This window comes from Nicotiana attenuata, chromosome 7 (assembly GCF_001879085.1).
Source record: "Nicotiana attenuata strain UT chromosome 7, NIATTr2, whole genome shotgun sequence".
NCBI classification, from domain to species: Eukaryota; Viridiplantae; Streptophyta; class Magnoliopsida; order Solanales; family Solanaceae; genus Nicotiana; species Nicotiana attenuata.
In genome coordinates, this window is record NC_031995.1 from 28,984,770 (window position 1) to 29,001,302 (window position 16,533).

Consider the following 16,533-nt stretch of genomic DNA (forward strand, 5'->3'; position numbering starts at 1 on the left):
AGATAGCCCAACAAGTGATTCGCGCAGGAATTGTTGTCACCGGAAAAAATAGGAATTGATTCTAAATCCTAAATTACTTCTATCCCAAAGTCCATTACTCCTTAAATATATGTTCATATCTATAAGCATATATCTGTCGACTTAATATGATGTTATTTCTTCTTTCCTCTATCAAATTAAAAAGAACAAATTCTGTACACCACCACCAAAATCTATCAAAAAAAAGTCTTTCTACATGCATGAAGATTCAAAATATTATTAAAACAAATAATCACTGACATACTATCTTTAGTGCACGAATTGGCATTTCATATATGAGCTTTTTGTCTTTGATATAGGGTGTTCTTTTTGCATTAACAATCACTAATAATAATGAATACCCCTAGATAATGTTACTATCTTAGATTAGATAAAAAACATCTATTTTTTAAGGATAGAAGGAAAATGATGTGCAGGCAACAAATTTCATTCCAAGAACATTTTATTTTAAAAAGAAAATAAAATGAAAATATTCACTAACCAAGTTATTCTACCTAATTGTACCTATTGAAGGAAATATTCTCAGACGCCATGAGGTTTCTTGCGATTAACTGAATTTTTTTTTTTTTTTTTTGAAAATTCATTGTGTTCTTTCAAAGAAGTGAAACCCAAGTTTTCTGGGCCAAAACCTAGTAATTGAAAGGTTTTGTTTGACATAAACCATCTACCAAAATAACGAACCTTGGCACATTTTTGTGAATATTATCATATTTCTTCCACAGATCAACGACTCTCACTCTCTCTCTCATCCTCCCTTTCGGCAGTTTAAGAGTATTTTAATAGTATAAAATTACTCAGTCTTTAGTTGTATTTATCACAAAAATGCTTGGCCCCTTATTAAAATGGAAGAAGAAATCGTTTGGCTTCTAAAATAAGTGGCCATGCCTTTTGAATGAAATGTTTGGCTCAGTAATTCAGTTAATGGGTGTGTCTTTTGAATGAAACGCTTGGCTAAGTTAATGAGCGTATCTTTTCAATCAAACATTATTTGGTTTAAATGATTTAAAAAAGGAGGAAACAATTAAATATACTAATATATTATAAAATAATAAATAAAATAATATTAAGTTATTTTATTTATAAATAAAATACATATGTAAAAGTATATTATATACTATATAATATAGAAGGTATTACATAAATATGAAGATTTATATAATAACAAGGGCATAATAGACTTTTAAAGTAAAAATATGACTTTTGTGATAACTAGAGCAAAGTAAAATGATTTTTGTGTAACAAAAGAAAGAAAAGTGAGTTTTGTGTAATGAACACAAAGTTGAATGATTTTTACGTAACCAAAAAAAGAAAAATGACTATTGGGTAACAAACACAAAAGTTCAGTGACCATGGATAAAATTAACTCTCTTTTTTGTTCTTACTCCAATTATTTTATATATTGATGGTTTTATTGAAACAAAACTAAGATCCAATCTGGTGCTTCTGAATTTGCTTTAGAGCATTTTGCTAGAAATGAACCTTTGTCTTTATATTCTTTCATAATGCAGCTGAGATTGAGAACTATAAAATATTCATCAATATTGATTGGATGCCTTTGTCCTGAGTAACTAAAGAATTCCATCAAAACCTTAGCAGATGGCAAAGTTGTTTAGTGAACATCAAGTTCGAACATCTCATCTTCCATTTGCTGTAAGTCTTTCTTTCATCCGGAGTTTCAACAAAAGTTCAGTATCAATTATTTATAGTATGAGAAATAGGTTGAAGAGTCTAACAATTGAAGGGAATAAGCTTATCTGCGCCAAATTTTCGATAGAATTTTAAGGGGCCTAAAGTCGGAAACTACCATGTATATGTAACAGTAACAGACCAAGGGCAAATAGAGATGCACATTTCCATGACCTGCCTCGAGATATGCATTCAAATGCAATTTTTATCATGCTGGTGAAGTTTACAATTGATGGAAACAATTAGAAGAATTTACAATTGATGAAGCTAATCACTGTGATTCAGAAGCAACAGAAACTCACTCAGGATAGATCAAACGCTGCACAGCCTAAGGGCAAATGTCAGAACACTAGGTACAAAGTTCTTGCTAGAAGCTATACAAAGCATATGAGAATTTGTTTGCCAAACTGAAGAAACAGAAAACATTTAAAAGTGACGATAAAACAGGAAATCCAAGTCTGACTTTGTTAGCTTTCCCAAGGCATCTGAAGAACCACCGACAGTCCTGCAATCAAAAACTTGGAAGTTCAGTATGTCAGAGGGAAAACAAACTGTTAGAGAAAAATGGTTTTCGAATGAAAGAGCAGAGGAGGGAGGGAGTGGGAGCAAATAAGTGAACTCAAAACCAAAATGCAACAAAAAGGCTGTCAATAACATTCATCAAATGCTTTATCTTTGAGAATTATTTGAATGAGAAAACATGAACAGGCTTTAAATTACTTGATTTCCATAACTTCTGAAGACCTCTCCCACTGAAGGAAATATATGAAAATAATTTCAACTCATCACCATATCCTTTAGTCAAATACATATAAACGACGGTAAGAAAAAGACAGTACTACTTGCCCTTCAAAAAATAGTTTCCTCTTCTCTTGTAACTCTGAGATCCTTTCTTCAATTGTATCCTCAATTACGAATCTCACAATCCTGCAAAATTAGAAAACAATAATAAGCTCTCCAGTCAACGGCATCCAAAGTACAAGAAACGCAAAACACACCTGACTGGTTTATGTTGCCCTATTCGATGGATTCTATCTTGTGCTTGCCGCTCCACCGCAGGATTCCACCAAGGATCCATCAAGAAAACCTAGCATATGAAATTGGATATACCAAATGAACCAAATAACAGGAAATCTGAAGAGTGCAACACCAGATATGCACAAGCCTTTTCGAATTTGACTAAAGAGTCGGCGTATAAAGAGAAAGAAAATAGATCCCTTACATGTGATGCAACTGTAAGATTGAGGGCAACACCTCCAGCTTTCAAGCTCATAAGAAGTATCCTGCATTCTGGATCTTCAGTAAATGTGGTAACTGCAGCATTTCTTTCAGCCATAGACATGGATCCAACTAATTTAACACAATTGACGCCCGACTGCCCGAATATACACAAGACAAGTTTCTTTTTGTTACAGGTAGAAAAAAAGGAGCTAGGGGAAAGTATGAAGGGAGAAAAGTATCTTCATATGTTACCTTATGAAGAGAATAGTGTATCAGATCCAAAAACGACGTGAACTGGCTAAAAACTATTCCTTTTGCAGAACCGTCTCTTTCATCCATGAACCTAATTTCTTCCCTCTACATTCAATAAAAGTAGAAATGAACATCAAACTTGTATTGCACATATCCCCTCATTTTGCAAAGAAGAAAAGCAAACTGAGGAGCAATATGATGATAGAGTATAAGGTAATTGCATACCAAAGCTTCTATTTTAGTGCTTGTCTGGAATCCATCGTGCTGAATTTTGTTCAATATACTTGAGGACCTAATTACCCTTTGACAGTAGGCTTAGAACTAGAATCCCCCTTATCATTATTTGCATTGGAGTCAAATGTAAGGGGTTTATCACATGAAGGGCATGCCTGTTTTCCCCTACTTTCAGCAAAGTTCATCAAACACGTCTTACAAAACACGTGTGTGCAAGAAGTAACCTGCAACAATCAAAGTACTTTTGATAAATATCTCAGAGTCTAAAGGGTGTACATGCAACATTCAGGCTGACAATGAGCAATTGAAAGGTGCTCCAAGTTCTTGGACCTTGAACGGACAACATGAAAAATAAGTACTAAATGCAAAAAGGAGAAATCTATCAAATTAAATTTCAGCTAAGTAACATGAGGTGCACAAACTCACTATTGGATCTTCCACCGTATCTTTACATAAGCTACACGATTGTTCAACATCTCCATCATCTTTATTCACACTAGTCAAATCTGTGCTAGAGCATAGCACAAGGTAAGGATGATCAACTGCCTGCCGATCAGAGAAGGACATTGGTCAAACACATGTATGTTGTAACAAGTCAAATTGCATATTTCTATTGTTTAAACTGTTACTTTCTCATAAGCATATCATTCGAGAGGCAAGATCAGACGAAGCAAATGAAAAGTCAATGTTTGTATCTGAGCTCATGTAATAGGGGACCTAATATTACATAATACTATAGCCAAGCATAATAGAAGGACTAGAAAACTAAAAACAGTCACTTCAAAATTAAGTTCACAAAAAAACACTAGGACAAAAGATTTAGCTTTGACATGAGAAAACAATTTAAGCAAACAACCATGTTTAATAAACTTTAGCAGTCGTTTGATAAGCTGGACAGCACATCAAATAGGTCTTCCATAGTCCAATATTTCCACCGATTTTACATATTTTCTCCATACCAGATTAATTGATGTGTTCTCATAATTCCCTTGGCCAAACTCTTGATAAATCCGTTGATCAAACTGTGGTAACTATCTGTTATTATCTTCCAAATACACGGCTAAACATCCAAGTAGTGAATCCAAGGCTTTAATAAAACTAAAACAATGTAATACTATAGTGATAAAATTATTAGGGGAAAATGTTTATACAAAAACTACAGCAGAAAATGGGATATGAAATAGAAGATGAAAATATAAGAAGCTGTTGAACATGTATTTCTATGCACACATAAGAAATGTATTGAAGTTCAACCAAAGGACTATGGAGAAGAGGCAGATAATGAATCTCTAATGCCTCTTAATCAAGCCCAGTTTGAAGTTTAATTAGGACTAAACATGCCTCCACTATTTGCAGTAAACAGCATGAATGCAATAAAAAATGGACAAATTGATTAGAAAATTTTAGCACTGAAAACACCACACGTAAAATTGAAGCAACAAAGAGAGTCGATCAGGAAAAAACAAGTAGATGAAAGCAAGCATCCATTACAATTATCAAGAACAGTTAAGGTTCCATGCATAGCATTGTCTTGTTACCTGCCGTAGGCGTGTGATTGTAGCAAAAACGTGAGTATAGTTATTCATTAGAGTTCCCGCCTCAACATATCTGCACCAAAATACAAAATGAGGAAAAAATACAGTTAGAAATAAAAATATCGTTGCTCCCTTCTTACTTTTTTGGCAAGTTAATGATACAAATAATCGGGAATTATGGGAAGAAAAAGACATATAAGATCTTTAAGTATTTAGTATTCCGAGAAACTACATGTTCCAGAACTACTTAACAACAAGCAGATGTAGGAAAGATATTCCATGCATAAGACAAGGAAGAAGAGCTCGAGTTTGAAAATGAAATATCAGAGAGATTGCATACGTATCGAACTGTGTCTTGCTTTCATTGTGAAATGACATGTAGAAGTCGCGTTCTGCGTCGCTCAAAGAATCTTTTCTCAGAATAACCTGAACCCAAAAATAATAAGTAACAAGCTACACTGTTAAGAAGATTACTACTATCGAATTGAACTGCACACAGCACTAGTACAAGACAGAACTCAGTCTTCATGGGAAGTGCTAACTCAGCAGCTCTTTCCTTTTTGGTACGTCTTAGCAATAGCTTTTTCAGAATATTGTGCTTCAATAAAAGCATCGCATCTTTACGAGCCCCTTTGTTTGGATTTGCTTGTAAAGGTTTTTTCATATACTATTAAGAGGACATGTTTCAACTTTACCATGTTAGCGATAAGATGAAGCCTCAAAAGTGTGTATATTGAAGTAATTACACATTAACTTACTCTATTCCACCAGAGAAAGTGGCGTGCGCAGTTGTGGTGGCACAGTGAGCACTCAGTGAAGCTGTAGTACATTGAATTTACCAATAAGACATTTCAGACAGTCAGTAAACCACATATTAGTAACATTGGTTCAGAAGCAAAATAACACTAAGAGATACTATAAAATGAAACAGATTTAAGCCACTGCATCTTTCATCCTCACGGGTAGGAACAAAGACAAACAAGGATCTTTATGTCTACCTATAATCAAATCCTGTGCAATCACAATCTTTGCAAAAGTAATAAGCGTAAGGAGCTTGTAGGAAACGAACCTGTGCAAAGGTACAGAATTTAGTTAGTTAACCTCACAACAATAAGTTCTAGAAAACATTAAGCATGCAGACGGAAGATAACTTACAAATGAGTACAATTCTCCCATACGATTTTGCAGGGGTGTACCAGTTAAGGCCCACTTATAAGAAGATTCTAACGCAAAAACAGCTCTTGCGGTTTTGCAGCGTGAATTTTTCACATAATGTGCCTATACCACAGAAGTCCAATCAGTTAAAAACATTGCAGTTAAAGATCTTGTAACACGTCCAATTAGGAATTCTACTCTCAGCGACTAGTTCATGCGTTACCACCAAACTGATGACTACAACAGGCGCAAACTACAAATCACATACAGTGTAATCCAATAGGAACAGAGAGCACATAATGTCAGAAGATGGTGATCAAACTAGACTTTCAGATAATATTTCACATGATGAGCAGTTACACAAACAATGAATTTTAGGACAGATATAATTTTCGGGTTCTTACATTCTGCTAAAGCTTAATAGCTGAAACATCATAGAGGTTTCTTCATAACCACCATAAGACTCTTCGCCATTAATCTAATTACCACAATAACTGTATAGCTCATTAAGAATTCACCATACCAATCTTCACATTTCCAACTCTAATAATTGATTGACTTGAAGAACTGGTATTTATACAAAAAGATTGCAACAAAAGCAAATGAACACCAACAATGTTCTCAAACCTCAACTACTGATAAATAAGAGCTACGAGAGACTGTCAATTGAAGGAAGCAACAACATATGTATGGATGTATGATCCAGTATGTGAATGTATAATCCCACATAGTGGGGGTGTGGGGAGGGTAGTGTGGACCCGACCTTACCCTATCCTTCTGGTGGTAGAGAGGTTGTTTCCAATAAATCCTCTCAAGGAAAGCATAAACACAATAACGACGAAAAAGGGATATGGTAATGTAGAAGCCATGAAAGGAAGTAGTAATAACAACAAATAATAAAGTGACTTGAAGAGAAAAAAAACAGCACATGGCACTCGAAATCTACAAATAAGTCAACACGGAACTACATGCTAATACTACTGGTATAAAAAGAGGAGTGCTCGACTACCCACTACTGGTATGTAAATGTATGACTTGCCTCATCCAAAATGATGCGGTCCCATTTCACTGAATGCAAAGCTGACTTCCTCCTGGATACAGCTGAATTATCAATAGAACCACTGTTGCTCAAATTTTCTGTAGAACCTGTTTTCTGGTCCAACATTTCTACCAGAGGTTCTAAGTTCTTACTCAGCTCCTTTGATGGCGTCATATGCTTCCTATAGTCAACCTCAATGGTGGAGTAGGTAGTAATAACAAAATCATATTCCGCCAATTTGTGCATATGTTTCTCCCTGTCGGTGCCATGATAAAAAAGAATTCTGTTGCTTCCTTTAGTGGTGCAACGTTCAATCTCGCTAAACCATTGGATTCCAGCAATCACAGGACATACAACTAGAGTTCCTTTGACTGCTGGGAATATCTGGGAAGTACTTGGCAAAGATGACAATATACTGGAATTACTATTTGATTTCTGTAATTTGCGTTTAGCAAGCACAAGTGCTATGGCTTGAACAGTCTTCCCCATTCCCATTTCATCAGCAAGAATACCTCCTCTTGCTGGAGATTCTTCTTGATTTATTGACCAAGCCAACCTCTCCTTTTGGTACCTTAGCAGTGGCAATATAAAATCGGATGGTGGCTCGGCTGTTTCAGCTGGAACCAACACGTTCTGAGTATTACCTAAGTCTACATCTCTTGAATAATTTTCTGTAAGCCATTTATCCATTTGTTCTTCCCATTTCTCCCACTTCAAAACTGGTCTTTTCTTTTTGTTCCTCTCACGTTCTTTTTCCTACCTTCTATCCTTTTCATCAATAAAGCCATCTCCGCCATCGGATCAAGATATCCACCATTCCCTTGGTCTTCTGTCAACCAGTTGAATGGATTTTCAGATACATGTATAATTATCAAATTAATTACAACATAAATAAAAGGGTCATGTTAAGTATTCAAAGCATGCGCATTTATGGGTGTAAGAATTTCCGGACAGAGTCGGATTCAAGTGTAAGTTCGAAATTCTACCATAAATCATTTGATTTACTAAGTTCAAAATCTAATTTGTACTTATTTAGTAGAAATTTTAACAAATGTAAAGCTAGGGCTTGCATGCCTATAACATATTCATAAGATGACAGTTCATCAAAAGATGCATAGCGTGCCTATGGAATACCTTCATCACTAGGGTTTTGCATGCCTATAACATACTCGTAACAGAGTTCTCATTGTATTCTAATTTACAATGATTCTTTCCAATTTTTGTGGCCATTTCGAACATCATCCATTTTCAAACAAACGTTTACGAATTCAAGAAATGGGGAAGAAAACTCAAAATAAAAAATAAGAAGAATGAAGAAAACTGAACCTGGAATTGGAGGATCCATTCTCCTGAAAGCAGAGAGAAATCAGGGCTTTTGGATGAAGAACGAGAGGTGCAATTGTTGATCGTTTTTTTCACAGAGTGGTGAGAGAGCTAGTTGCAGAGAGAGGGAAGTTGGGCAGGAAGGTTTGTTATAGAGAGAGAATTAATAACGGCAGCCTTTTTTTTTTTTTTTTTTTTTGTTAATAGTGACAACTACCGGAATATCTAAAAATATGAAAATGTAGAAATTTGTCTAATTTAAAAGAAAAGGCACGGGCTATTTAATTCGTGCATTTTCTAGTAAAACGATCTACTTTTTTAAGTAGAGTAAAATTACAAATTTCTATGTAGGCTGTTTTTTTCATTTGTAAGCAGCAATATATCTCTAGTACCCACTGCATAGTTTTTTCATCCAATTTTTCTTTTTCTTAAAGAGGTATCTCAGGGATAATTTTAGCACAATTGTATTTGGGATCTGTAACTCCTAGATTATCAGTTTAATGCAACCTTCCTATTCCTTAGCTATGCCACTTTTCATATGGTCAATGGAACATAGTCAAACCGACTCAGACCTAAGAACGATGCTTAAATGTAAAAAAAAGCTTTGTAGTAATATGATAGGTAGATCATATCTATTCTTAATCAGAGGTCTCAGATTTGAGACTTGAGTATGAAGTAGTTTCTTTACCATCCAAATTGAGGTTTCTTCGCACTAATTCAGATTGGTTAGGACTTACTGGACATTGGGAGAAAAAACAAAAATAAAAAGAAATTAGAATATCTTTTCTCTAAATAATCTTGATCCTCTATAACCATAACTTCTTAGTCATAGAGACACATTAATCATTTGGAACTTGTTAAGTCCCACTGTCCTACATTGGTTGAGAAAATGGATTAGGGTCTTTTTATATGGTCTTCAATTAGTTCTCCCCTCATAAGCTATAAGTAGGAGTTGATTTGGGCTCAAGGACCATTTTTTCAAAGGATAGAAAAATAGTTGCTCAGTGCAAGTTGCAGTAACTCCCAGTCAACTACGAATCTGTTATGTCGAGTAGGAGGCAAATTCGAAAATAAAAAACACTAAATTTTAACGTGAAAAACCCTTCATATCGAAGGTAAAAACTATGGGATCACAAAGATCCAAAAATCTCCACTATACTAATAAGAGGGTACAAAAGTTCTTCAAATTGGCTACACAACAAGTGCCAAACACGAAACAACAACAAACCAATTGAAGGAGGAGAATCCACAAAAATGAAGCTATTTTTTGAGGCTCGAAATCATAAGCTAAGGACCTCCAAATCCGATCTTCACCGTACAAATCAAAGATCAAGATGTTACAAACAAGCAAAAAATTTAGGGTGATCCAACGGTTAACCAATTAGAAACCTTAATTTGAAGTTGGTTGGTCGGAACAAAAAAACTGCAGCAAAACAAATACTTTTCTTCTCTCTTCTCTCTTGATGAAAGCTCTCCTAAAAACCACTCTTATGTGCTTAAGTCTTTCATAGGCTTGTATCAATGAGCATAGAATAATTCTCTAAGGTTTTCCTATTTATAGATAATGAGTGGTGATTTATTATAAATCCAGAAAGTCATCTTCTGTTTTAGAATTCGATTCCATGTTTCGAGGCCTCAAAAACCTCATTTTATCTATCCTAAATTTGCGTGCGCAGTCCGGGCGTGTTTTTGGAAAGCTTTTATGTGGAAAATTGATGAAATAATAATTTTTGGCCTAGAAATTTGGTGTGAAACGTATTGTGGTTTCGGAGTTCGGTACAAGTCCGTTATGATATTTATGCCTTATATGTGAAATTTGGTAAGAAACGGAACTGATTTGACGTGATTCAGACCTTTGGTTGAGAAAATAGAAATTTTGAAACTTTCTTTAAAAATTCATGCAATTTGGTGCTAAATTCGTAGTTCTAGGTAATATCTTGGCGATTTGATCGCGCAAGAAAGTTCGTATGATGTTTTAAGACTTTTGTGCATGTTTGGTTTTATATATATCTATATATATAGAGGGCTCAGGTGAGTTTCGGATAAGCTACGGAGTGATTTGGACTTAAGAAAAATTGTTGGTATGCTTCAGGTCTGCAGATCTCGCATTCGCGAGGTCTGGCTTGCAAATGTGAGCCTCACATTTTCGAAGCAGGGGGGACTGGGTAGTTCACATTTGTGAAGAATAGGTCCGCATTTGCGGAAGTCCAGGTTCGCATTTGCGACTGGAACTTCGCATTTGCGAAGGCTGTAGGAATGCGAGGGGTACGCAATTGTGATGCTTTTCTCGCATTTGCGAGCTTCGCAAAGGTCGCAAATGCGACATCTGCAGTTGATATGTCTTGACTTAGATGAGATTTTTCATTCATTCTCCCATTTTTCGAAGCCTGGAACACAAGAGGCGATTTTCCAAAGACTTTTTCTTCCCCAAATCGTAAGTAAGTGATTTTTAACTAGTTTCTTTCAATCTTTTACTTCTTTTTACAAGATTTTATCCTAGAATCTAGGGTTTTTCATAGTGGAATTGGGGATTTTGGGTAGAACTTGAGAATTTTGAAATTTGGGGATTTAGACCTCAAATTAATGTCGGATTCTAAAATCAATTGTATATCCGGGCTCGGGGATGAATGGGTAATCAGGTTTTGGTCCGAACTTCGGGTTTTGACCAAGCCGGCCGGAGTCGGTTTTTGACTTTTTGGGGAAAATGTTGGGAAACTTATAATTATGTATTGGAATTAATTTCTTTAGCGATAATTGATGTTGTTAACTTAATTATAGCTAGATACGAGTGGTTCGGAGGTGGAAACTAGAGGAAAAGCGGTAATTGAGCGTTGAGTTGGCCGTTGGATTGAGGTAAGTGTTGTGTCTAACTTTGACTTGAGGGATAGGGATCCCCAACTTAATTGCTATGTGAAAATCCATGCGTGTGGCGTATAGGTGAAGTAACGAGTACCTATGCGCCGCCAAATAATCTGTTTAGCCTGTTTCTTTCCCCGTTCATAATATATTGTCTTCCTGTCTTAACTGTTGCATGCTTATTGGTGTTTCCATGTTTAATTGCTTCTTGCTAGATGTTGTTTTCTTTATTGAACGTATTAACTATTCTATAGTTTCATTGTATTACATTATTGGTTTAAGTTGGTTTATCGGTGTTTCATGGTATATTCTGGTTGGTCTCGCTGTGTAGTATTAATTGAGTGAAGTTCCATAATTGTATAACTTCTGTTTGTTTTGGTTTGAGGATTAAATATTGTGGAAGTTTTGAGATAAATTATGAAATTCCTATTCTTTTTGTGTGATTGGTACTGATATGGTGGGATTGGGTTACACGCCGCAACATGAAGAATAAAGGTGATATATATTGAGGAGGAATAAGGGTGAAATGTTATTGTCTGGTGGGATCGGCTTGTACGCCGCAACAAGAGCAATAAGGGTGGTATGTTGAGGAGAAATAAGGGTGAATTACTAGTACGGTGGGATCGGGTTGCACGCCGCAACAGGATGAATAAGGGTGGATTGAAATGGAGTAATAAGGGTGAATATACATATTGATATTGATTACGTGGTGGGATCGGGATGCGCACCGCATCAGTTTATGTGTTTATGTATCTTTCTTCTACTGTGCAAGTTATTATGTAATTTGACTTTACATTTAAGGATTGGTTATAGCTGGTTACTGATGAGATACCGGAATTCTATATTATTTCCTTGCAAGTTCAATTATTTTTTCCGTTCTTCTTTCTGTTTTATTATGCATTGTATGCAGGTTATATTGTAATTGCCCCGCCGTAGCCTCGTCACTACCTCGTCGAGGTTAGGCTCGGCACTTACCAGTACATGGGGTCGATTGTACTGATACTGCACTTTGCACTTTCTGTGCAGATCTTGGAGCTGGTAGTGGCTGATCGAGAGGTCGGTTGCAGGCATTTCATCTAGGAGACCCAAGGTAGTCCTGCTGGCGTCCGCAGGCCGTGGCGTCCCCTTCTATGCTTTACATCCCTGTTTTCTTTTCTTTCGAGACAGATGCACTTTCTTTCAAACCAATATTTGTAGTAATTCGTAGTACGTTCGTGGATTGTGACACCAGACTCTGAGTGTTAGTAGTAATAGCTACGATATTATGAATAGACAAAAGGTTATTTACGTATTTTCGCATTTATTTCCACTTGATCTAGTCTGTTAAGTTTTAATCTATGAAATGTAAAAGAAAAAGGTTAATGGAACTCTAACGTTGGCTTGCCTAGCGGGTGCGATGTTACGCCCCTTTACGGTCCCGATGGTGGGGAAATCCTGGTCGTGACATGCATGCGTCTCATTCACAATATGGTTGCGAATATTATCCTCAACACATTGTCGTATATATCCACCCAATCTTCATCAGATATAGTCTTGGGTTTATGAGCTACAAAAACTGGTAGATGCATCTCCTTCACGAACAACAAATCTTTCATCTTGCTTCTCCAAACATTATAATTTCTCCCATTTAGACATATCATCTTGCTCATAGTCGTCTCTATTCCGTAAAAACCTGGATAAGTAACCTGGCTCTGATACCACTATTGGAACCAAAATAAGCAGGTGTCATGCAGAAGCTAGTAAAACAAACCTTGAACGACGATACATATTAGACACGTGGCTCATTTGCGATGAACCATAGCGAGAATGGTTCGATACCTAGAATCACGGAAGGAAAAATTGAAAGAGTTAAAGAACCATGATCGAATCATTTGTTTGAATCTGAATGAGAGCATCCGGAAGGGAATTCACCAAGTATATATCCGAAACAAACTTGTCGACTTTGGTTTCGAACCCCAAGATACCCGGGATGTTTTCGAGATCGCGGCCTCCATACGTTACGCCCTCACAATTATGACCAGCGAGATTCTCACCACCTGTTAGCAACGTACACAATGTATAGGCTTGAATTTGGAAAAAGTTTGAACTTCTATAAATTGAGAATCCTTCCTTCTCATTCAGTAGCATCCACAATGTAGTCATATGGGGTTTGAGAGTCTTGTTTTAGGGAAAAACTTTACGGGACAAGTGTTAATGTATCACTTGTGTTTGCCTCTTCGTGAGATTGTTCTCTCGATATTTTGTACTCTCTTTTATATAGTGGATGTTGATACCCAATTTTTCCGATATATTTTTAATACATATATATATATATATATATATATATATACACACTTTCAAAATAGTACATATGCATTTATAAGCATGCATAAGCATTTTATATAATTTTTCTATAATTTAAGAGCTCCAAAATCAATTTATTTCCTCTCTTTTATTTATAAAATATCCAATAATTATTCTTCAAATTACTTTTGTGATAATTTAGTCATCTAAACTCTTTATTTATGCCAGTATAGTGTATATATATTTTTAGTGCATTTTTATAGTTATATTTGCATTTTTAGGGCAAATTGCACATCTTTGCAATAATAGGTCATATTAATGTATAATTACATTATTGATGCATAAAATGGTCTTTTATATTTTCAAAATGTTAGATAAGTAGTTTTAAATCGTTTTAATACATGAAATATTTTTTGGAATCCATTTATTATTTTTATAAATTATATAACTATTAAAAGTGGCTATTTAAAATATGGCCTAATTTTATTTCAGTTTCAGCCCCAACCTGACCCAATTAACAGCCCAATCCCCAATTAAATTACCCAGGCTCAATACCCATCCGCTTGACCGGATCCAGTCCCCCAAAGACCCTTTAATCTCGGTCGTTGATCATGAAGATCAACGGCCACAAACCACCATTCCTAAAATAAACCCAAGAGACCCCCCAAACCCTAGCATTTCTATACTACCCGCCGCCCTGAAACCCCTCTCTGCTATCAAACACTCTCAACCTAACCCTAATCAAACCTTACTAACCCTCGTCCATGGCCATCTCCGGTGACTTCTCATCACCTCCCAAGCCTCCAATGGCCTCCCTCACATCAATTTTGCCATCTCCAGGGCCCTTAAGGGACCAGGGCTAGTTGGCTTGCATCTACGGTTCCTCTCTCACTTGTTTCAGGCTATTCCAGTGTGATTCCGAGCAAGATCGTCCTATATTGAGTATGATCTATGGGTTTCTAAGCGTGTTTCTCCACCTCTGTATGGTTCTCTTCGAAACCCTAATTTCTTTTTCTAAACCTCTTAGATCTGTACAGATCTGAGGTGATTTGGGTTTGTTTTATGTGAGTCTTACAATAACCTTAAGATTCTTTACAAGAATCGTATGATTTTCAAGTGATTTTCATCTTTTCCTAAACTAGGGTTTCCGGAATTTTTTTTTTTACAAATTGTTTGATGACTTTTTGTGTTTAGTCTTCTGCTTCTCATATATTTTAACTGATTTTATAAGTCTGCTACAACCTTAGCTTGCCTGTACTGAAAGCCCTAATTTTTGGGGTTCTTCGTTTGGTTTCTGAGTATTGGTACACCTGGTCGTGTTCTTGCTTTGGGGTTCTTGTGATTTCTCGTGATTTTATTGTCCTAATATGCTTCTACTGAATTTCTTAGTTCAGCCCTTTCACTGATTTTGTATGCTTGTGTTCATCCTTCGTGTTAAGACCTGTAACATTCTCTTTGAACCAGTATCGTTCTAACTATTTGTTTTGTTAAAGTTATGTGAAATCCTGACTATTCATGTTCTGCATCATTTTATATGCTCAACATGCTGACTCTTTCATGACTTTCTCTTTGATTATTCTGAATTCCTTGTTTCTTGGTTTGATTAGAACACTTTCCTTTAAACTTTCGATTCTTACCTCTCCACTCGATTTGATTGTTTGCCTTAATTATTTTTTCCTTGCCTTGTTTGTATTTTGCCGATTCTTACTGATTTGTTTCCTTAATTAAAACTTCTGTTCATTTACCCCTAATTACCTACTCTATACCCGAACCTTACTTGATTCTTTTCCTTAAATATTTAGCATGTTTTTACCGTTGATTTAATTGTCCCTTGATTAAGGGAAAGACTTGCTGATTTACTTATGGCCTCCCTGATTTGCTACTTAATTGATCTCTTACCTTATTTGTTAAGCTTTTGATTACTATATAAACCCCTCTTAATTTTAAGATCGAGACACGAACATTAGTTAAAAATTACTACTCCTTACACTCTAAAAGTTCTCTTTCTCTTTTGCTACTTATGATACTCATTGATCTAGCCGGCTGAAAGTCAAGGCTAGATATTGTAACTTTATTGGCTTTATATTCTGCACCCTTTTCTTCAACTGGTATGTCTCTATGTTAAGTTTTGAAATCCAAATCCTATATGTTTCATTCATGCACTAGTTCATCAGTTATGAATTCAACTTGCATTTCTGCTTACTTCTTTGCTCAGCATGTCTAGACTCTGTCCTATTCCATGTGTGCTTTATACTCTGCACTCTTTCCTGCTTACTTTTTACATAGCATGTTTAATCTTGTTCGAGACATGTCTTGCTTCCTGTATCACAACTATTATCTATGTCCTAACTACTAAGATCCTAAGTGTTACATGTAGTTTGTGACTATATGTTTTCTCCATATCCTATCCTTGCCCCCTAATGTGACTCTTCTGTGCCACAATCCCTTTATCCCCATGTGAGATTTGCTTGTTTAGTGTTCTTTTCTGAATTCGGATGTCTCTTATGACCAATTGATTATTTGCTGTTTTGGTACTCTTCTCCAATTGTCTTTTACCGCCCAGTTGTTTCCTGCTTTCTGAAGAAAAAAACTTTTCTACTTCTAAAGTCATCTCTGTACTATTTTCGAAACAAAACTATGTCAAGCACTCTCACTTTACTCTTAGGATACTAGGTTCTGCCCCTCTGACATGTGTACTGCCTTGAGACCCTTGAGATCTCTCTGAACTATGGCATGTGAGAGCTGGCGTTCCCGCACTGCACCTAAATGCATTATTGTTTGGGAAAAGGTCTAGGTGTGAGCACTGCCCGGGATCCTTGAGGTCCTTAGGGAACTCTGACACACCTAGACATGATACTGTCTATGGGACATTGGCATTTGAGGCTATTGGAGGCTTGGAAGTCATTTGGG

The 16,533-nt window shown here is 36.0% G+C and overlaps 1 pseudogene; it reads right to left on the reverse strand.

The window, feature by feature from the left end:
• LOC109229927 lies at positions 1,896–14,395 on the reverse strand (annotated as a pseudogene).